Here is a 21,528-nt window from a genome sequence, read left to right on the forward strand (position 1 = left end):
CAGACCCCGGGGACGCCCCGCTGGGCCTCGTGATTCATGGGAATGGATTGGCGTTGAAGTTCCCTCAATACATCTCTCTCTCTCTCTCTCTCTCTCTCTCTCTCTCTCTCTCTCTCTCTCTCTCTCTCTCTCTCTCTCTCTCTCTCTCTCTCTCTCTCTCTCTCTCTCAGTAAAACACGACAATAAAGGTTATTGTATATAAAATAAGTTAGTGTCGTGTTCAAGACATTGTGAAAGACCTCGAGTGGAAACGTTTGTCAAATATATATAAGGCTAGTGCATTGATAACTACATTTGGGGTAGGGCTACCAGTGAACTCGGGGGGGGGGGGGGGGGGGGGGGGTCTGATTGCTAACTGATAGAACTGTTATTGATCCAGTGATGTCAAGATAGCAGATAAGAAAATACTTAATAGTGTAAAACATGTTACTGATTTATGTTCAATGTTTCTGACATTATATTTTATTCTAGATAATAATTATAAATAGCTTAAATTATAAATATGAGATCGCTTACAATTAGCTCCTGGAATATTCAGGGTTTGTGTTCGTCAGTGTTTGGGCTGAAGAGCACAGACCCTGAATTCATCAGAAATATAAATAACATAGATATAATTATTCTCCACGAGACGTGGTGCCGTGCTGATGTGTCCACTCACTGTCCCTCAGGCTACAGGGAGATTATAGTGCCCTCCCTGAAACACTCACACGTAAAACGTGGCAGAGACTCAGGGGGGATCATTGTGTGGTACAGAGAGGAGCTCACCGACTCTATTAGACCAATAAGAACAGGAGAGACCCACCTGTGGCTAAAAATGAGTAATAGCATTGTCACCTGCCAAACAGATATCTACCTGTGTGCAGCCTACATCCCCCCATCGGACTCCCCTTATTACAAGGAAGACACCTTCCATGATCTCCAGACAGAGATCTGCCACTTCCAGGCCCAGGGAAGTGTGCTGCTCTGCGGTGACTTTAATGCCAGAACAGGCACTCTGCCTGACTTCATGAACTCACAGGGCAACAGCCACATATTCGGACAATCCCCTCTGTACCACACGCACATGACTACAAACAGGAATAGCCATGACAGTGTGGTAAATAAAAATGGGAGACAATTATTGAATCTCTGTCAAGGCCTAGGCCTCTATATCATGAATGGCAGGATCAGAGGGGACTCTTTAGGTAGGTTTACATACAGCTCAGCTCTTGGTAACAGTGTGGTGGACTATGCCATCACTGACCTGGACCCCTCCTCTATTAATGCATTCACTGTCAGACCACAAACCCCCCTGTCAGATCACAGCCAAATCACTGTGTTCATAAAAAGAACAGAGCAGATCAACAACACACAGACACAGCCCTGTAAGCTGTACAATCTAAACCATTCCTACAGATGGGCTCCAAACAGCACAGAAATATACAAAGAAGCAATTGGCACCAATGAAATAGAAACCCTAATACACACATTTCAAAACACACAGTATCAACACACAAAAACAGGAGTAACTCTGGCTGTAAAAGATTTGAATAACATATTTAGAAAAGCAGCAGAAAAATCTAAATTAAAAATAGTAAATCGGAAAAACAACCAAAAGAATAAATTCAAAGAAAAGTGGTTTGATGAAGAATGTAAAACTAGAAGGGAAAAACTAAGACAGCTATCCAATCAAAAACATAAAGATCCAGACAGCCCAGATTTACGCCTCAGATACTGTGAGGCACTGAATCAATACAAACACACTCTAAGAAATAAAAAACAAGACCATATTAATAAACAACTCAGCGAAATTGAGGAGTCAATAAACCAAAATCATTTTTGGGAAACCTGGAACAACCTAAATTCAACAAAAAAAGAAGAATTGGCCATCCAAAATGGAAACATTTGGAAAAAACATTTTGAAAACCTTTACAAAGAAATACAAAACAAAGAACAAAAAACTCAAAATGCCATTTGTGAAAAACTAAAAAATTTAGAATCCTGTATTAAGGACAATCAGAACCCCCTCGACACCCCAATCACGGTGGAGGAGCTGAGTGATAAACTCAAGGCCCTCAAATCAAAAAAAGCAAGTGGACCTGACAGCATCAACGCTGAGATGCTCAAACACAGCAGCCCCAAGCTGCAGGAGGCCCTGCTCAAACTCCTCAATCTTGTACTGAGAGCTGGGTATTTCCCTGAGACCTGGAACCAAGGGCTTATAACACCCATATATAAAAGTGGAGACAAATTCGACCCCAATAACTACCGGGGCATCTGTGTGAGCAGTAATCTGGGGAAGGTGTTCTGCAGTATCATTAACGCCCGGATACTGGCCTTCCTTACCGAACACAGTGTCCTGAGTAAGAGTCAGATTGGATTTCTACCAAAACACCGCACTTCTGATCATGTTTACACCCTACACACCCTAATCAATAAACACGTCCATCAAACTAATAAAGGAAAAATATTCGCTTGCTTTATAGACTTTAAAAAGGCATTTGATTCAATTTGGCATAAAGGACTATTTCTTAAACTTCTTCAAAGTGGTGTAGGGGGTAAAGTCTATGACATCATAAAATCGATGTACTCAGAAAATAAGTGTGGTGTGAAAATTGGCAACAAAAGAACAGAATTCTTCACACAAGGGCGTGGGGTGAGACAGGGCTGCAGTCTGAGCCCAACACTGTTCAACATCTATATCAATGAGCTGGCCACAGTGTTGGAGCAGTCTGCAGCCCCTGGCCTCACTCTACATGACACTGAAGTCAAGTTTCTGCTCTATGCAGATGACCTGGTCCTGCTGTCACCCACAGAGCAGGGGCTGCAGCAGAGCCTGGCACTGCTAGAGCAGTACTGTCAGACCTGGGCCCTGGCAGTAAACATGAACAAGACCAGAGTCATGATATTCCAGAAGAAAGCCAGATCTCAGGGAAATAAGTACCACTTCACTCTAGGTAACACCACCCTAGAGCACACCAGCAGCTACACATACCTGGGTCTGACCATCAGTGCGTCAGGGAGCTTTAACCTGGCAGTGAATGCACTAAAGGAGAAAGCACGCAGGGCTTTTTATGCCATAAAGAGGAGGCTCTACAATATAAATCCCCCCGTCAAAATTTGGCTCAAAATTTTTGAAAGTGTAATTCAGCCAATTGCTCTCTATGGCAGTGAAGTGTGGGGTCCAATCACCAACCAGGACTACACAAAATGGGACAAACACCCCACAGAAACCCTGCATGCAGAGTTCTGTAAAAACATCATGAGATTACAAAGAAAAACACCAAACAATGCATGCAGGGCTGAATTAGGCCTTTATCCATTGATTATTAACATCCAAAAAAGAGCATTAAAATACTGGATTCATCTAAAAACTAGTGACCCAAACTCACTCCATCATAAAGCCCTGCAATACCAAGAGCTCAGCCCAGAAAAGAGTCCCCTCAGCCAGCTGGTCCTGAAGCTCACTGAGCTGAGCAACACTGACATCAGTCAGCTTCAGGACAGCACTGCAAAAACAATTCCAATTAGTGTCAACCAAATTATAAAACACCTGAAACACTCCTATCTGGACCATTGGGATACAAACACTAAAACACAAAACAAACTAGAGTGCTATCGAACCCTAAATAGAAATTACACCCTGGCAGAATACCTGGTAACTGTCAGAAACACAAAGCAGAGGCAGATCCTGACCAAATACCGGCTCAGTGACCACAACCTGGCCATTGAAAAAGGCCGACAGAGGCAAACCTGGCTGGCCAGGGAGAACAGGCACTGTGGTCACTGTGAGACAGGAGAGGTCGAGACAGAGATTCACTTCCTGACACACTGTGAAAAATATAAAAACATAAGGGACATTTTCTTCCCCAAATTCTGTGATTTAGTCCCAGAATTCCCAAAAATGTGTGATACCCAGAAGCTGTCAATCCTGCTGGGGGAAGACAAACACACAGCCAGACTGGCTGGTCAATACGTGGAGACCTGTCATAGCCTGAGGGACAGACCGTGAACACGTCACACTAGAGAGGGAAAAGAGAGAGGGAGGGAGGGAGGGATTCTGTTTAATATAGAAAGAGGGAGGGAGGGAGGGAGGGGGTATTGTTTAATTGAGGGGGGATTCTGTTTAATAGAGGGAGGGAGGGGGATTCTGTTTAATATAGAGGGGGGAAGGGGGTACTGTTTGATATAGAGGGGAAGGGAGGGATTCTGTTTACTGTATTAATATAGAGGGAGGAGGGATACTGTTAGTATTAAGAAAAATTCTTTGTCTGTATATTTGAGTTGGTTATGCCATGTATGTGCTTTGGCAACACAATTATTTTTATTGTCATGCCAATAAAGCCAATTTGAATTTGAAAGATACAAAGAGAACGCGGTCTCGAGGTTAGAATGTTAGAATCGCATTTGGTCTCCAAATACCCCTTGCAGGACAATGTGTAGCCTAGTGTATGCAAGAATCAACCGTGTCAGGTCGGAGCGGGCTGTCTGAGTGCACTGTTAGGCTGCAACTCAATTATGTAGGGAGCATCGATCCTTCAAAAAGCAATTAGGGAAGCCAGCGCCTTTGATGACGGATGAGAAGTGGTTTAATGGAACAGGTGCGGCTGTAGCCATGCATCGCTCCTCCCTGCGTTGAATTTGTAGTTTCAACAGGTTTGAAGATTAACATCTGAACGGAGATCACCGGAGCCGCACACCCGGGCAGGCAGACGCGTGTCTTTCTGGTGTCTGAGCTCTGGGCCTTTTATAGGGGTGAATGAATAGAAACGGTACCGGGACGAAATTACCAATGTGTAAAAATGAAAGCGCACTGGCGAGGTAACAGCGACGGCTTGCGGTCGAAACGAAACATCGTCGTGCACAAAGTACCCTGTTTAATCTCCAAACGCATCGAGGAAGTTAACTTGACTTGTGTGGCGGTATATTTTTTATAGTGAATCTCAGTAGGTAATGTAATATGCTGGTACAGTAACCACCGCGCCGTTTTGGACAAATCTTCCGGTGCTAAACGTAAGCTTAGGCCCAGATATCTATGTACTAAACAATACAGACTACAAATGTAAGTCCGATAGGCATCGCACTTTTAATTCTTTGATGTCCCTCGTAATAAAAACAAACCGTGTTTAAACCTTCAGGTACTTACCAACCAGCGCTGTTCGCCTGGGACCATTTATCTCGTGGTCTCAGAAACAATTAAACAACAGCTTTGCAAGTTGTTTAAACAAGATATCCCAAACGATAAAGCTCCGAGGCTGCAATTGTAATTTTAAACAGCGTTATCTCTGTTTCTAATCTGCAGCTGCAGTGGGGTGTGAATGAATATAACATTCTTTCATTTCAAATAAGATGGAAGACCAAAGTATAATTCGTACCATAATATGGAAGAAAAAATAAATAAAAAAATATCTGGGGATTAAAACAAATCCGGTACGCCAACAGGTGACCTATTAAAGAAAGGAGAGACCCTCGCAGCCATTTATAAATTCAGTTTTGTGACCGAATACCAAAATGGCCCGTCTTTATATCTTCATATAACAGAGACCCCATTGCACTGTATAACTCAAAGGCGAGCGCTCACACGTATTCCCATCATTCTATTTTTTTTTTTCAGATGGCCGTACTGCTTCATACCTGAGGGGGCAGGGTTTCACTGCGCCGGATCTATTGCTGTACACCCCACCTGTGGAGATCTAAGAGGGCTGCTGAGTCCCAACACTTTGATAGTTGATCTGTGGCTCTGTCTTTGTTTTGGCAGGGAGGAGGGGAGAGAATGGAGCTACATTTCAAAGGGGATTACCTTCTATCAAATCCCATCAGCTGCACCAGACAAAGGGAGCTGGTTTAACCACAAACAGCCTTATTGAGAGACTGAGGGATCAGACACCGACTGCCCCTGCTCCTCCAGTCCCACCTGTAGAGGTGAGAGTCTGTCCGGTCAGTGCACAGACAGTCAGATCTACACACAGACACACAGAAAGACACAGACAGACACCCACGCAGACATACAGACACAGACATACACCCAGACACATGCGCAGACATACACACGCACACACAAGGAGACACACACACACACACCTTTATAGTTCAATAGTAAAGTTCACAAGCAATCTGTTTCCCAGAATTAGTAGATTTCAGTCTTTGTTCCACTAAAATCAGCCTTTGTTGAGGAGCCTGACATTGCAAAACCAGCTCAACAGTTCAGTTGGTCTGGAGGATTAAGGCTGAGTGGATATTGTTTTGTTTCCCTATGCAAACATCCGTGCAGCTATCAACACTCCAGGCTGCGTTATTATAAAGAGATGAAACCGCTCCCCAGAGAGGAGGCCCTTCCCAATGGCTGCTGTAGGAGGCTACTCTATACAGAGAAATCATTAAAACGCAGTAGTACTCAAAACACCTTAATTCTATCTTATTAACATTGACAATTCTGCACTGCTAAACTCACACTAGAACCACAGTGCATTGATTTTAATAGGAGAGGTGAGTGCTGCCACCTGTTGGCAGGCTCCTGGATTGCCACAATATACCCCGCCCTTGAAGTGCTGTTGAGAGATTACAGGGGCACTGTCACAGGAGCCTCCTTGCTGGATACTGTATTTTAGCTAACACCAGATCCCTTGCGTGCTGTATGGTGCTGATGTTTTCAAGTCATGAGTGCAAGATGTTTAGTTTTTAGAACGTTGGCACCACCTTGTGGTCAAATAATGTATATTAGCTGTAAATTACTAGTTTTTTTTTTTTTTTTAAATAAAGTAGCAAAAAAAACTAAAAACAAAACAGGATTTCAAAGAGGACTGAAGAAAATGCGTGCAAACAATATAGCGTCACAATGTTCATTCAAAACTCTGTGTTCATTGTTTTCTTCTGTGTATGTACAGCAAAAATCACAACAGTTTGGTTAACGCAAAACTTGCCATGACATTTTGTGATCTTAACTTGACTTATTAAATTTCCTTTTTAACACTACCACACTGAGATACCAGAACGTATCAGAAAGGTCACAGTTCACAGAACAATGACCTGGCGATCTAAGAAATGCGTCATCGACAGGGAGTCCTCAGTATAACCCAGTAAAGTCACAATGAAGGATGCACACCATTTAGAGTGCAATTAACAGGCAAATCTGCTGCAGTCTCTGCCTATTTCCTGCACTTTCCTTTGCCCCCCCCACGTGGGTGCTTGTTATTAATTAGGCATGGGGGTAGGTGGGGGGCAGGCAGGGCTATTGTGCCCCCGTCCGGTCTGTGACAGGCCTGCAGGGGTCCCTGCAGAGGTCCCTGCTCGAGCCTGTCCCCCTTCCTCCCAACTCCACCCCTCCAGTCCAGGGGAGCAGGACCTGCAGCATGCTGCATGAGAAAGGGCCGGCAGGGAGGACACAGCTGCTCACTTCCTCAGAGCAGGGGCACCTGTCGCGGGACAGGGACTTCATCACTGCTCTTAATTGAGTGCAGCGTGACTCCCCTCTCATCTCTCCCGGGCTTTTCCTAGGTTGGGGTCAAAAACTGATAGAACTGATATCAGACATAACGTCTGGGGTCAATACAACCAGAGGTATTTATCTGTGTAGCTTTGTGTGCGCACAGAAAATCAAATGTTTTCACTTTTATTATGATTGGCAGTATTATGATGTCTGGAAATGCTGCAGCTGTCTGGAGAGATGTGTATAAACAAGGCTTATATAAATCTCGACAAGGCAGAGGTTAGAAGAGGCTCGTTTTCTCTGCAACTAACAGCATCTCCGATAAAGAGGTTCACAAATGAGCGGCTGCAAGTGGTTATCAGACAAAGATAACTTATCAGAGCCGGACAGAGACAGTGAAGTGGAAAAGGACGTGTCACAAACTGAAGACCATAATTCATCCCCTTCTCCAAATATAAAGGTACAATACGATGCTGGTTTCTGTGTAGTAAAATGATCATACAGCGCCATGATGCAAATATATCTCTACATTTATTATAACGAGAGATAGGCAAAGAAACGCGTATTTGATCAATTCAAGAGGTGTTTCAAATTAGTTTGAAATTGCACCGGATCAATATGACCCGAACCATAACTCTGAGCATTAAAAGCTATATATCTGGGTGTAGGTTCTACACAGGAGGCACGATGGATATTGCTAACCTGGTTACTGTCACGACAGCAGAGAGTCAACGCGGTGTGCTCCTAATTAAACCGGACGCTTCCGCTTCAGCGTGCTGCTGTCAGCAACCGAATTAAAAACGCGGAGCTCAGCATTTGAATCAACCCTTAAACAACAGAGAAGGCGTGCACTTGTGAATCAGTTTTAAACTTCTTTAATGTTGAAAGCCAGCAACTCACTTCAACATTGACAATTCTGAACGAAAACATAAGAAGCAAAGTGATGTAGATCGTTAAAATAGACGCCGCCGGGATCAGAAGTCCCTGTAGTACTGTGTGGCTCCGGCAGGGTGCGCTCTCAGTCCTGGCGCTCCATGTTAGTCACGCTTATCTTCCCTTTCTTATCAATTTCCACAGTGCTGTAAAAATAGACCATTTAAAAATACAACGCACAGTGGTCCTGAATACATTATTATTATTATTATTATTATTATTATTATTATTATTATTGCGTCCACAAAGTTAGTATCAGTGTTTGAAGACATTTTTATCACATCATTATTGAACTGAAGTACAGGTACTTACTTTTTTTCAGGGTAAAACTTTACATTAAGTGTCTAATTACTGTGCATTTACACAGTTCATAATACAGTAGTTACTAAGCAAATCCACGTGTACTCACAGGTTCGCTTCTTCTGGAGTTCAGCGCCTTCTGTGTTCGTGTTGGTTTCCAAGGAGACGATTTCTCGCTGCCTGCGCTCTGAAAACATCGTCACGGCGTTAACGGGTCAGAGCAGCTCAGTTATCAGTTGTAAATGTTTTCATAGATAAAATGGACACACTAAGCGCCTCTGTTGTCAAGCTCCTCCCGTAACTGTTTTGCGTATTTGTACTGTGAGCGCACCTGTGCGCGGAATTAACTGGAAACGCATTCGGTCAACACGGTGCATTGATAAGGAATGTACCATAAGCAGTAAAATATTATTTAATCACAAATCTCCTGACGCAAACATATTCGCCTCAGGAGGTCTCGTTTTACCCGCTGGGGCAACGCAGTTTTCTATACTAGTGTTTGACCGACTGAATGACAAGTTCCGAAAACGTTGCTACCATTGCTCTGTACGGAACCACGGGACGGGCTGTTGGGTCACTTACCCTCTTCAGGGCTCCACGCTTCCGCATCCAAATATTTGATACAATTGGAATTTTCCATCGCTTAGTTAGATTCTCGGTTTCTCCGTGGTCTAGATTTGTTCGCTGGCTCACACATATCATCACAAACTCATATAAAACCTGGTCCTCGTGGTACTTCAAACCACACCGGGGAAATCAAATGACAGGGAAGCAACCTTACCTGGGCGGACAAGCGGAATCAATCTCGAAGGGGGCAAGTTGTATCTGACGGAGGTTTAACACACATCACTTAGCTGGGATATTGCTGCACTTACCTGCAGTGCTTTCAGACGGCTCCGGGAGAGCCCACAGGCAGAGCAGCAGCAGCAGCAGCAGCAGCAGTGTGAACAGGGACCCCGTGTTCATCGTCGGAGAGACAGAGAGACACTGCCAGCCAGCCAGGCTTCCCGGGAATGATGTCTATCAGGTGATAACAATAATTGCCCTGCCCTGAATAAGAACCTGCTGTCTCCATGATGTTTGTAGATTGTCACATGCCCATGACTAATGGTAGCGCAGTGGTCTGAACCAGTTCCATCACAGTACCAGTGTACCCTTTCAGTGCCAGACAGGGTGCTGCTGTAGCAGGGCCACAGCGCCCTTTATGTGCCAATTCCAGTGTGTTTTCTGCAGATTGTCCTGACAAGGTGTGTGCTGTGTATTTCCCAGTGGAATTGTATGTGCTCTTTCATCCCTTCAGCCTCTGCATGTGCAACTGAACCATGGTTATTTTTCTGTCCAAGTTCACCTCACACCCCAATGCATTCTGGGAAGTGTAGTCCTGCTGTGAAAGGTACCTGAGACAGGTGAAACACATCTAACCCAAACTGTGCTAGTGTACAGCCCCTAGCACACTGGCACTCCTACCCGGGTCCTGAACCTGGGTTCTGGCTACCGGGGTCACAGTCCCGCATAGTGTGAAACCACGTACCTCAGGGGTCGCTTTGACCCGGGTTGAGGGAGGCAAAATTCATGACGGCCGTTCGCGAACCGACTCAATAACAAACAGCTACGCCTGCTGAATGTTCCACTTCCGCAAGGAACGTTTCTGTTTATTCTGTTCAGCCATATTTGTGTTGATTGAAACACACCTGGAGCCAGACTGCAGCAGGGATGAAGAAACATTTGCTCTAATCCACATTTGGGCCGACGGTTCAATCCAGAGAAGCTTGGATGGAAGCGTCTGTAATAAGCTGCTTCCGGGGCACTGATACGCATATGCATGTTTGTTTATGAGGACTTTGCATTGACTCCCATAAAGCAGAGATTCACAGTTCTAAACTCCTGATGGGGGATCAGCACAATAAGGAAAGTTACTGGGGCTAAACTAAATAGTCCTGTATTGAAAGATTGTTTTATGTCCTCATGGGGTAGGTTTTGTCAAGTTTTCTTCTTCCCTGCCTTGTAGGTAATGTAGTTTCCCCCGACACCCCCACAAATAAAACCAGTGCTGACAGCACATTGCGGTGTGTTGGAGTTTTATTGAGTTTTTTAATAAGCAAAGCACAAAGCTACAGCAGCAAACATAAACACTTTGAACAGGAAGAGGCGGGGTCTGAGCCAAACAGACTGGAAATGCTCCCACCCAGTCAGGTCCCTGTGCGCCTGAATCTCAGACCTGAGGGAAACAAAGCACACGGTGAGAACAGTACCTGCATACACATCAGTGATTCAGCTGTGTGGTGTTTGTAGAAATGGTAATTACCATGGTCTGCGTCTTCAAGACTATTATTTTTGGTGGCTGATTTTAAAAGTACATAATATTATTATTATTATTATTATTATTATTATTATTATTATTATTATTATTATTAGTTGTAGTAGTAGTATTTCAACAGCCACAACGACACATAGCTGTTTGTCACCCACCTCAGGATACAAAACTTTGCTTCTCAGTATTTCACTAAACAGGAAAAGAAAGGGAACATAATCAGGCAGACACACCAATAGATGGCACTAAATCTCAGTTAAAGTCTCATGTAAATAAGCTGCAATTTCAACTTTTGACCACCAGAGGTTGCTAATCGAAGTACATTAAAACAGGGTGAATAAATAATACCCTCCCTCCCAAAACTGTAAATAAACCAATTAAAAAAAATACCCCAAAACAAATACATTTCCCAATCATGCAGTAAATTGTTACATCTTTGTTTCACATACCAAAACTGCAAATCTTCTTTGCTATAAGTAAGAAAGAAAAAATAGAATTAGGATTAGAATGTAGAGTTAGAATTGGCAAAACAGTCAGAATTTGGAGTCTGGAGGTGAAAGAGGAAGTTTGTGGTGGCTAGTCAAAACATTTAGTCAAATACATGTCTTTAAGTATTGCTACATGGTCTTTTAACCCTCTCAGTCTCTGCCTCTATAATTAATCCATGTTCATTTTCCTATCTAGGAAATGTTTCATAATGCCTATAAGCAACTTAAGTCCCCCCCCCCAGATTTTCAGAAAATAAATTCAAAATTTTCAATACAAAAATGGAAAAATTGTGACAGAAGCGGTTATAGTTATTGATGGATGACAGAAATAATATTTAAAAAATGGAATGGGCTCACCTGTGCCACAGGCCTGCGAAGCTGTAATGAAAATACCCAAATTAATGAACGAACAAATGAATGATTTAATCAGAATAATAAGCAGAATTCAACTTTTTCTTACAGATGAAATACAATAAATAAATACATAAAACCTTACTGAATGTCAACACTGAGGAAAGCCATCGCTTGTCTGGAAAACAGTGAGATAATGTAAATCATCCATCATGAAGCATTTACAAATATTCATCTTAACAATCGTAATATTAGTAATATAGTATAGTACGGCAGCCAAAATGTCAGCGCCTGGGAGGAGAGGAAAATTCGCTTCCAATAGCCTTTTTAGACAGTACAGAAGTTAATTGCCATTGACTGGTACTCAGTTGTCAAGTCCCATAATGCAGTGCGCCATTCTACCATTGCTCCGTACAGAACCAGCTTTTCATGTTTTGAAATCTAATGAATGGATTTATTTAATACCTGCTTTCTTAAATCAGTTGCGAGAATCAGCACACAGCTAGTTTTATAGTTTTGAACAACATTTCCTTCAGATGTTTCCAATTTTGTCCAATATAATACGGATACCAAACCCCTAAACTGATCAACGCTACAATGACCGTCTAATAGATAACGCTGGAATGAACAGGTTAACCCTAGTTCTAACCATGACAGCACATTCTGCGTGCTAATAGGGTTTGTCTTCCAGGGGGCGCTGTGATAATGGGGTTGTGTGGGCAGGGTCTGAATGAATTAGATTACCTACCTGCTGTAATCTCCACAAGAGACTGGTCGTAGTTTTCTGTAAAGGGAAAGTGAAAGTGAGTGTGGACGCTTTGAGTGAAACGCACAGAACACAGTATAACGCACATCCCTGCACGGTCTTACCCAGCTCCCTCTTCAGGTGGGAAAGAGTTGACTCCAGCTCCAGCAGCTCTCCTGAGAGGAGAAAGATCCAATCAGGTCCAATCCCCTTTACATCAAAAACAGTCACAAGCGCCAGTGGTAGGGTTACCATATGACTCCACGTACAAGAGGACAGTTTGGACTTTTCAACCAACACATTCTGCTAAGTGTAGTCCTGCTGTGAAAGGTACCTGAGACAGGTAGAACATACCAGAATGCATTGCGACGTGTGCTGAAAAGCCTGAACTGTCCCAAACTGTCCTCGTCCACATGGAGTCGTATGGTCACCCTAGCTAGTGGTCTTAGCCAAAGCGTTTATGATATTCGGAGTGACCCATAGGCCAGCCCTGCAGGGAGCCACTTCCTATAAGGGTTAACAGGACGGCTTGACAGTAGCTGGGACCCCATGGGGTCTAATTGTGGATGGTAACCTACCGTCACTGAGCTCTAGATCATCGATGTCTTCTGGAATACCAAACAGAAAACAGAGCGGTGTTAGTTAAGACAGACAGAGGGAATTACCATCATATACAGCTTGGATCTCAGCATTTCAAAGGTGTTCGACGTTTGATTTGGAGATTTGAATTTGTTACTGCCTATGCCTTACCTAACTCTCTCTTCTGCTCCGGGTCTAGATCTGCGCTCGACAGCTCATCTAATGTAGAGAGTGTTAACGTTCAACCTCCAGTGCCAGGCTAACCTGTATATATATATATATCCACCTGAGTCCGGGACGTATCATTTGCACTTTGAGAGCAGATCTTGGAGGTTACCTACCAGCATTGCCATCATCCAGAACGTCAGCCTGCTCCAAGTCTTCTGGAATAGCAAACACAAGCAGCGTTAGATCTGACATTTTAAACTGGAAAAAGAAAATGGTGATAATAGACTTGTTGGCGCTTTCGTCTCCAGTGCCTTACCCAGCTCTCTCTTCTGCCCTGAGTTTGGATCCTCGTTAGACAGATCAGCTAGAGAAGAAACACACAGGATTAGGGGTCTGAATATTTAAAGCTATTTCCACTGACACTAAAGAGCAGAGCTGAACACACAGCACACAATCCTAGCAGACCACAGGCTTCTAAGCTGAGGTGCCAGTCTTGTCTCAGGAGGACAGGGTCCAGCTGAGATCACAAATGAATCTAGTCTGGATTGCTCACCCATCGCCTCGCTCCAGCCAGACAGGAGGAGGGCACAGCTCAGCAGGAGGTAAGCGGTCTTCATCTTGAGCAGACAGCCAGTCACTCAGTCAGTCAGTGAGACAGCAGTGAGGGAGGAGGACTGGAGCTGCCCGATCTCGATCACCATTTATACACAACCCTGCTCCCTGATAGCCATCATCCACCATCCAGGACACAAAGGGTCTCTCTGTCCCCGCTAAGCAAGACTGTCACTTCCAGCAAATCATCCACATCGGAGTAATGAGCCATTTCACAGGTCATAGTACTGGAAACCCACATGGAAAATACTGTGCAGGGGTTCCAATCGAAACGCATCAACCACAGTATCACAGATAAAACTGCCTATGCAAAGGTGCTTCCCGTTCTCCGTTGATCATTCCCGCGTGATCTTTTTTTTACTGGAATTGGCCCACCATCCTTAATCAGATCGACGTGCTGCTTTGCATAGCAGATTCCGTATCGGTACTTTGCAATCGTTTACAAGAACCCAGCGCCAATCTATTCAAAACCGTCTCCTACTTACCGAAACAGTGACCGCCTGCTGATCGTTCCAGTGGCTGCAGCTTAGACAGGACTGTTCCCTATGCCAAGAAACTCAAAGACTTCACACATTACTCCACCAATACAGCCCACATGCAAACTCGGTGCATCATTTTGTGCTATCTGAGGTCTTCAGTTTCCAGTAACACTCCTGATTTCTCACTCAGATAAAGACTGCACTGAAGCTTCCAGTAACCAGGAGTGACATCACAGGACTTTAACAATTATTATTACTGTCCTCATCGTTGAGGGGCAAGAGAAACTATGGAGCACAGCAGAGTTGAAAACCGCCCTTCATTTAGATCACACTGGTCCTATTCACAAAGCTGTGAAGGAACATGCTTTTAAAACCTGTTTGGTTTGATTGAGTCATGTTTGCAGATCATGAAACCTGTCTCGGTTTAGAGAAGGTTGGAAGCAATTTTTAACCTATGAGAATGCTTATAAAAATTTTAAAAAAAAGATGCATAATAGTGTTTAGCGGCCAAACAAGATGCAATGAAATGTTTTGAAATGGCTTTTTTGATTGGCTGAGAGTGGCTTCGTGATTTTTAATAAGCGTTCCAGTAAGATGCATGTTCTCTATACTGCTGTGCAGGGATTTTGTGATTGTCCCCTTTTAAAAGGGTGCTAAGGAATCCCATGATGATCGAATAACAAAGTGTGGTAAATGTACTGAGTTGTTATGTGCTCAGCTGAGCCCTTGAACACACCGTGATCACAAGAGTCCTCTTAGACACAGAGCAGCTGGAACATGTGTTACCCCTCAGGTTTGGTGTGCCCTGTGCATACTGGAGCACGGCAACTCCACTTTGAAGGTTAGCAAGGACTTAGCAGGTAAAAACACTAGCGTTTATTAATATACAGCTGTGGCCAAAAGTTTAGTATCACCTAGAATTTTAAGATTGAGCCATAATAAATAAATATATATATGCAATTCAATAAGTCAACGTAACATTAATCAGCAGGTTTCACTGGACTTTATGAAGCACAATGAATTAATTCTATGGGGTGATGCAGAACTTTTGGCCATCGCTGTATATCATAAGTATCATTTGAGTTTAAAATGAAGAAGCCACTGTGTGCTGCGTTTAGATACTGCATATCAGACTCTGAGATCAGATCTCATGTTAACCGCACTGGCCTGATAAAAGGCAGATTGGGGTCTGGCATTGAAATGAAGGTGGGAGGAGGGATATAAATGTATGGAGATCGTTTCGGAGTTTGTATCTGCCAGCCCGGAGGAAGAGGAAAGATGAAGATCGCTCTGTTTCTATCTGCCTGTGTCCTGCTGCTGCTACAGGGGAGCCAGGGAGACACTGCTGGTGAGTTACTCAGAGTCTCTGAAACGCATTTGTTTGGTTGCTGATTTTTTGAGTTAGTAGATGCAGCTGGTCTTCGTTACCCCACTGATACACATTCAACACATTCTTGCAACACATTCAAGACCATTAGCAAAGCAACAACATTGCAAAGGTGATATAAGGATAACTTTTTTTTCTCTCAAATCTTGCCAGTTTGACCCGTGCCTCCCTTGCCTCATCCAAGCATAACCCTTCTTGCTATTTTTTTGTGTGTTTGCTAGGCATGCATGCCACCCTTCCTTACTCTTGTATCATCCATGCACGGTTTGTGCGTTACATCTTTATCACATCCTGCATGCCTTGTTTGATCCCATCATAATCTACAAGTTCCATGACAACGGCAAACTGGGGGGCTGCTGGCAACTGGCTTATCACTGAGGTTTGTTTGATTTTTCTTTTTCAGTGGAAGCAAAAAATACCCAAGATGCCTTGGCAGAAATCAGTCCTGAAAATAAACGGGAGCTGGGTGAGTCGCTTTCTCTTTGAATAGCACGGCTAACAATAGCATTTGAATCTGTAATAGGACAATCGTATTGTGTGTTCTCTCTGGACTGAAACAGAAGGGCGATCCATCATGTCACCCTTATTTCCTGCAAGCTCCTTACGTCGCACCTGACATGGAAGAAATAGTTTGATATCTGCTGAGTTACACGGCAGAATAGGTGAACAAGAATTGAAATAACAGCTTCTTAACCACCCGTGTTTTATTTCTCAAAAGAGGCGAAGAACTCCCAAGAAGCCCTGACTGAAATCTCCCCCGACAGTAAACGAGAGCTGGGTGAGTCCTTTTCTCTCAGAAAAGAATGTAAAGCTAGATGACGTTTCAGACTGGGAACTCTAAATCCATCTGCTAAATACGATCACTTGAGTGACAAGAAAACTCTCGCAGCTATCAGACATTGGGCTAACTCCTACACAATGCCAACCATCAATCAGCAGCACCTACTATTAGTACATTTAAAGATACCTCTCTTTGCAGTCAGTACCTATTTAACAGGGCAGAAGCTGGGCTCGAACCCAGCACACCGCGAGCGAGCATCTCAACCACTATGCAAAGGATCCGGGTTTCGTTTGTGTTCGGGGTTCTAGAGCTTCACTGCCCATTACACTTGTGTCAACTGCTTTTGTTCTCTGCTAAAATGATGTCTTGAACCCGTGTTTCCTTGAACTGCCCTTGCATCACTGTGCTTCCTTTCCCCAGCTGACGCTGGGCTGCAGGAGTTTGTGGATCTGCACCAGGGACTCCTGGAGCTGAAGAGAGAGATCGGTGAGTAGCGAGCGGGTTTACCTTGGGGGCTGGGGCTGTAATCACAGGCTGTCGCTACAGCCACGCTTTGACAAGCATCTGTTAAACAGAGAATGATATTGACTTTAAGGAAAAGGTGTTGGGTTTAACTGGGATTTCAAAACCAAACCTCACATGCCTGCCACGAACGTTCTTGTGCTGATCAATATTCCTTCCTGCTTTTCTTATGTTTCAGATGCGTACCAGGGTTTGGACGCAGCAGATCGGAGTGAGTATCTCCACAAAACGGACCTCTGATTTAATGCTGAATATCTTCCAGCACGTCACTAACCGTTTGATTTTTTTGTTTCCAATTCCTTTCTACAGTGCAAACAAAAAGTAAGTACTCTTCCATACTTTCAACTGCACTGGAACCTTTCTTTTGGTTTTGTTTCAGCCTTTAAAAAAAATGTGTCTCCATGAAGTTTGCTTTTCCTTGTATGTATAATTTACAGTCATTAAATCAAGCGTGATTATAATGTCTTTCTGTGACTGCTGAAAATAATAGAGCCTTGTGCATGTTAGCTTTGTATCTAAACACGGTATTGTAGTTACAGTGAAACAGACTCTTACCCAGGAAACAAACCAAACTCCTTCTGCTGATTTCAGGGGGGTTTTTCAAGCGGCTAGGAAAGAAAATCGGGAGAGTCGTGAAGAAAGTGGGGAAGGGAATCTGGAAGGGAGTGAAGAAAGTGGGGAAGGCAATCGGGAAGGGAATCAAGAAACTAGGACAGAATATTGGGAACTCCCTGGAGAAACTCGGTAAGGGTTCCCCTGCTGTTACCAATTCGTTTCTCGTTTCCTGCAACTTTCTGATGGGTGGTGCTGCTTGTGAGCGAGTTTATTTTGCAATCCATTTTCTTACCTCTTATGAGCGTGAATGCGGTTCTGTTTATGCTCTCTCAAATGTTTCTTCCTGCTGGCTGATCATTTCCTGTGCTGCAGGTCACACGGCTGTTAGATGAAATGAGTAAAACTTACCTACAGCACAGGAAGTCGTTTGGCACTAGGCACATTTTCTTCTGTAGCGTTACTTCAAAAGCGTTACCGATACAAAAGGAGTTTGAAGAGTTTGACGTGTGTTCGTGGCGCTGCACCCAGTGTTTCTGATTGTACAGTGCACCTAGTACCCTCGGGCAGAGTCACTGTACCCTCGGGCAGAGTCACTGTACCCTCGGGCAGAGTCACTGTACCCTCGGGCAGCGTCACTGTACCCTCGGGCAGAGTTTAACCTTGTGGTTTATTCTTCTTCTCAACAGATTCCACCTGCAAATCAGGTAAATAAAACATTTTTACTTAAACCCTCCTGTATATGTTTCGGGTCAATTTGACCCAGCACTAATTTCCATTGAGCTCAGATGTTTTCTCCCCTCTATAATATTGCATGACTTTTCCTAGGTTGGGGTCACGGACTTAGAAACAAGAAATAAGACCTTTTGAGACGTTTGTTTTGTTTTAGAACTGATCTTGTATCAGACATAACGTCTGGGGTCAATACAACCAGAGGTATTCATCTGTGTAGCCTTGTGTGCATGCAGAAAATAAAATGCTTTCACTTGGTCTTTTATTATTATTATTATTATTATTATTATTATTATTATTATTATTATTATTATTATCATCACAGTCAATTTGGGCAAATGTTTTATTTGTAATTTTTTTTTTTTTTTTTTACAGCTGATAAAATCTGCAACTATGGTAAGTGATTTATTCATTTTAAAATGTTTGACATTTGTTTTAGACCCCAGGTGTTTTATTTCTGGCTTTTCAAACACGCTGCCTCTGCAGTGTCATAAAACCAGCAAGTCAAGCACGCCCAGCACATGTTTCTGTTATGTTTCATAAATGCCGGATTCTTAATATAGTATGTAGAAAGCACCAGAGAGAGCGTGATCAGCTAGCGAGCGTGTTTAATGTGTGCTAGGTCAGGGCTGAAAAATAAACATGTCTACACATAGTTAAACTATTAAATAGGGGAATGATTAATCTACTGTTGTATCTTTGTGTTTTCACAGTGAAAATAAAATAAAACGGTAAGTGACTGACTTGTTTGCCTCTTACCAGGACACAGAAGGTGCAGAAGTTATAAAAGTTTCTCATAGTAAAAGCATAGCAAATTGTAATGAAGCATGGTAAAGCACAGGTAAGCTGTGCAGTGTTACGTGGCTCATCCTGTGGGTAACTAGCTCCTTCTCTACCTGTGCCCAGGTGTGCCGGACTGCCTGAGACCTGCAATCAACGTGTTGGACTTTTTATTGCTTTTGCCGCTTGCTACCTGTTTTGCCCTGAGAAATAAATAAACACTTATTTTAACCAGCAGCAGATCTCAGCAGTGTTTTGTTTTGTGATCCTCAGAGTCTTAAAGCCGTCGCCCATTGAATAAACCTGCCATGCATTGTAGCAAAACCTGTGACTCTCACTTAGAGCTACTACTTGCTTAGTATTGCTGCTTTTGAAAGACTACAAGTACCAAAATGCAGTGCGATGTGGGTCTACTTTCCAAAAAAGAGGGCTATAAAAAACAGCTCACGCAGTTCTGGATTTTAGCCACAAGGGGGCACTAATTCCACAGGGAGTTAGCCATCCGGTTTGCAGCATAGGCTTTATTCAAGGGTTCAGTATCTTCTAAAATTGAAATCCATTCTGAAAGTAGTTCCTGTCTCTGGTCTCAATAGATGTCAGCCTGAGCCCTCTGCTGTGATCCCGCAGCAGCCTTTCGTAACTTCTACTTTGTGAATTGAGTCAGGCAGGGGGTGAGACCACCTCCCCCATGACCAGGACCCGTCTTACCCTCAGTCCCAGACCTTTGTCAATTAAGAGCCTGACAGTGGAGAATGCCACACATTGTGTGCGTTGCAGAGACCAGCAATCCCATTGCTCACAGAGGGACCATCACCCCCCCACCCCCCTCTTGTTCCCCTTTCTCTCTCTGCCCCCCGGCCCCCTCTCCCAGCCCTGGCGTTTCCGAAACATGTCCTTCTGCCATTGGCCCCATGCCGAAACTCACAGCTCCCCGCGAGGCCTGGCTCTGAGAGGGGCTTCCTGTCTCGTTTCACAGCCAATGTCAACTCCGAGAGGGGGTTGGGCAGAGAGTGAGAGAGGACACGGCCTCACGCTGAATCTGCACCTCTCTACAGGATCAGAGCCCTGCTACCACCCAGTCTTCCCAGAACGCCTCTCTGTGTAGCAGAGACACAGGGGGGAGGTTTGTACAAACTGACAACTTTTTTCCTGGCAGGTGAACTGGGCCTTCCCAGAATCCCGAGTCACCACGGGAAACCTGGCTGGTAGGGTAACAATTCCCAAGAAATCAAAAAATAGCCTCCTGGCTCAGACAGCAAACAGAGGGACCACATTCTCAGCGTGGAAATAATTGTAAAAACGTTGTGTAAATATATAAATGCGGGAGTAGCTGCATCTCTACTGACAGATAGCAGGCCTGTCCCCATGGCGACCGAGAAACACTTCACATGCTCTCTCCCGTGCAGGCCTCAGCCTGCGGCCTGGTTCCAGGGCCAAAATCACAGATCCCGGGTTTGTCAAACAAAATCTAGAAAGGTTGCTAGGCGACGTATATGGGAAGTTATGAAGCTGACAAAAGAGAAGGGGCAATTCAGTTAAACAATACAAGGCAACGTAGACAGTGGCAGTGCAATGGAAGCACTGTAGTTTAGTTCTGTCTATAGTGCTATGAGGTTTCCATTGGTATCAGGGTACCGCAGTGCTGGTACCTCACATGTTGTTACAATGGTACCCGCTGCTGGTGATCCAGCCAGCATTATCAGGTCAGTGCTCTCCTATCAGGGCCCCTGTGCAGTATTTGAATGATAAGGTTTGCCACGGCCTGCAATGCTGTGAAGACATTGAGAAAGGCTTTCATCTTGTATTAATACATCTGCTCATGGAAGCCGCTCAGATAGAGTTTTTCAGGGTAACACAGTGAAATTACTCCGGCATCCAAGAGGGTTAGCACAACTATTTTGTTAAAACTGACTTTTCTCTGGCCATTCGTTAGCATCTACATTTCACAGCCGTTTGGGGTCAGGAAGCCAAGAAAACTCCTGTGACATCATGCAAGTGCGCATGGTACACCAGAGTGTAACCGCTAACCCGTCCCCCTGCAACGCTCTGCCTCTTTGTGGATGTAAGGGTTACATCAGTAAAACAAAGCACCGCAAACGTGATATTAAAAAGAAAGGTGCACTAGGTAAGATAACTGAAATATCCCAGAGTCATACAGATGTCTGATTATTCACGGTGACTCGTGTGTTGTGTGCCGGCTGGCAGGAGCAGGTGAACTTAGCTTAGTTTAAGTGTTACTGAACCAAAAAACACACATTCCCTAAGGGGAAACAATCACGCTATACTGTGAGCAATTTGTGGAAAATGCTGGCCTGTGAGTGCCTGTGCATACCAGAGAAACCACAGCTGATTGGATTTCCAGGGACCCAATGAACTGCAGTGTGACTGTTGCAGCCCAGAGTC

General features: G+C 44.0%; 1 long non-coding RNA gene across 2 annotated transcripts; it reads right to left on the reverse strand.

Annotated features, from left to right (window-relative positions):
- Positions 1-8,264: 8,264 nt before the first annotated feature.
- LOC131697509 (uncharacterized) lies at positions 8,265-9,965 on the reverse strand. 2 transcript variants are annotated; one of them, XR_009307328.1, is made up of 3 exons: positions 9,514-9,965; positions 8,748-8,825; positions 8,265-8,484 (listed from the first exon to the last, which is right to left on the reverse strand). It is a non-coding gene; the product is annotated as an uncharacterized LOC131697509 (long non-coding RNA). The 2 variants fall into 2 exon arrangements; XR_009307329.1 differs by lacking the exon at positions 9,514-9,965 and adding an exon at positions 9,221-9,436.
- Between the last annotated feature and the right edge of the window lie 11,563 nt (positions 9,966-21,528).

Source organism: Acipenser ruthenus, chromosome 15 (assembly GCF_902713425.1).
Source record: "Acipenser ruthenus chromosome 15, fAciRut3.2 maternal haplotype, whole genome shotgun sequence".
In the NCBI taxonomy this organism is placed as follows: domain Eukaryota; kingdom Metazoa; phylum Chordata; class Actinopteri; order Acipenseriformes; family Acipenseridae; genus Acipenser; species Acipenser ruthenus.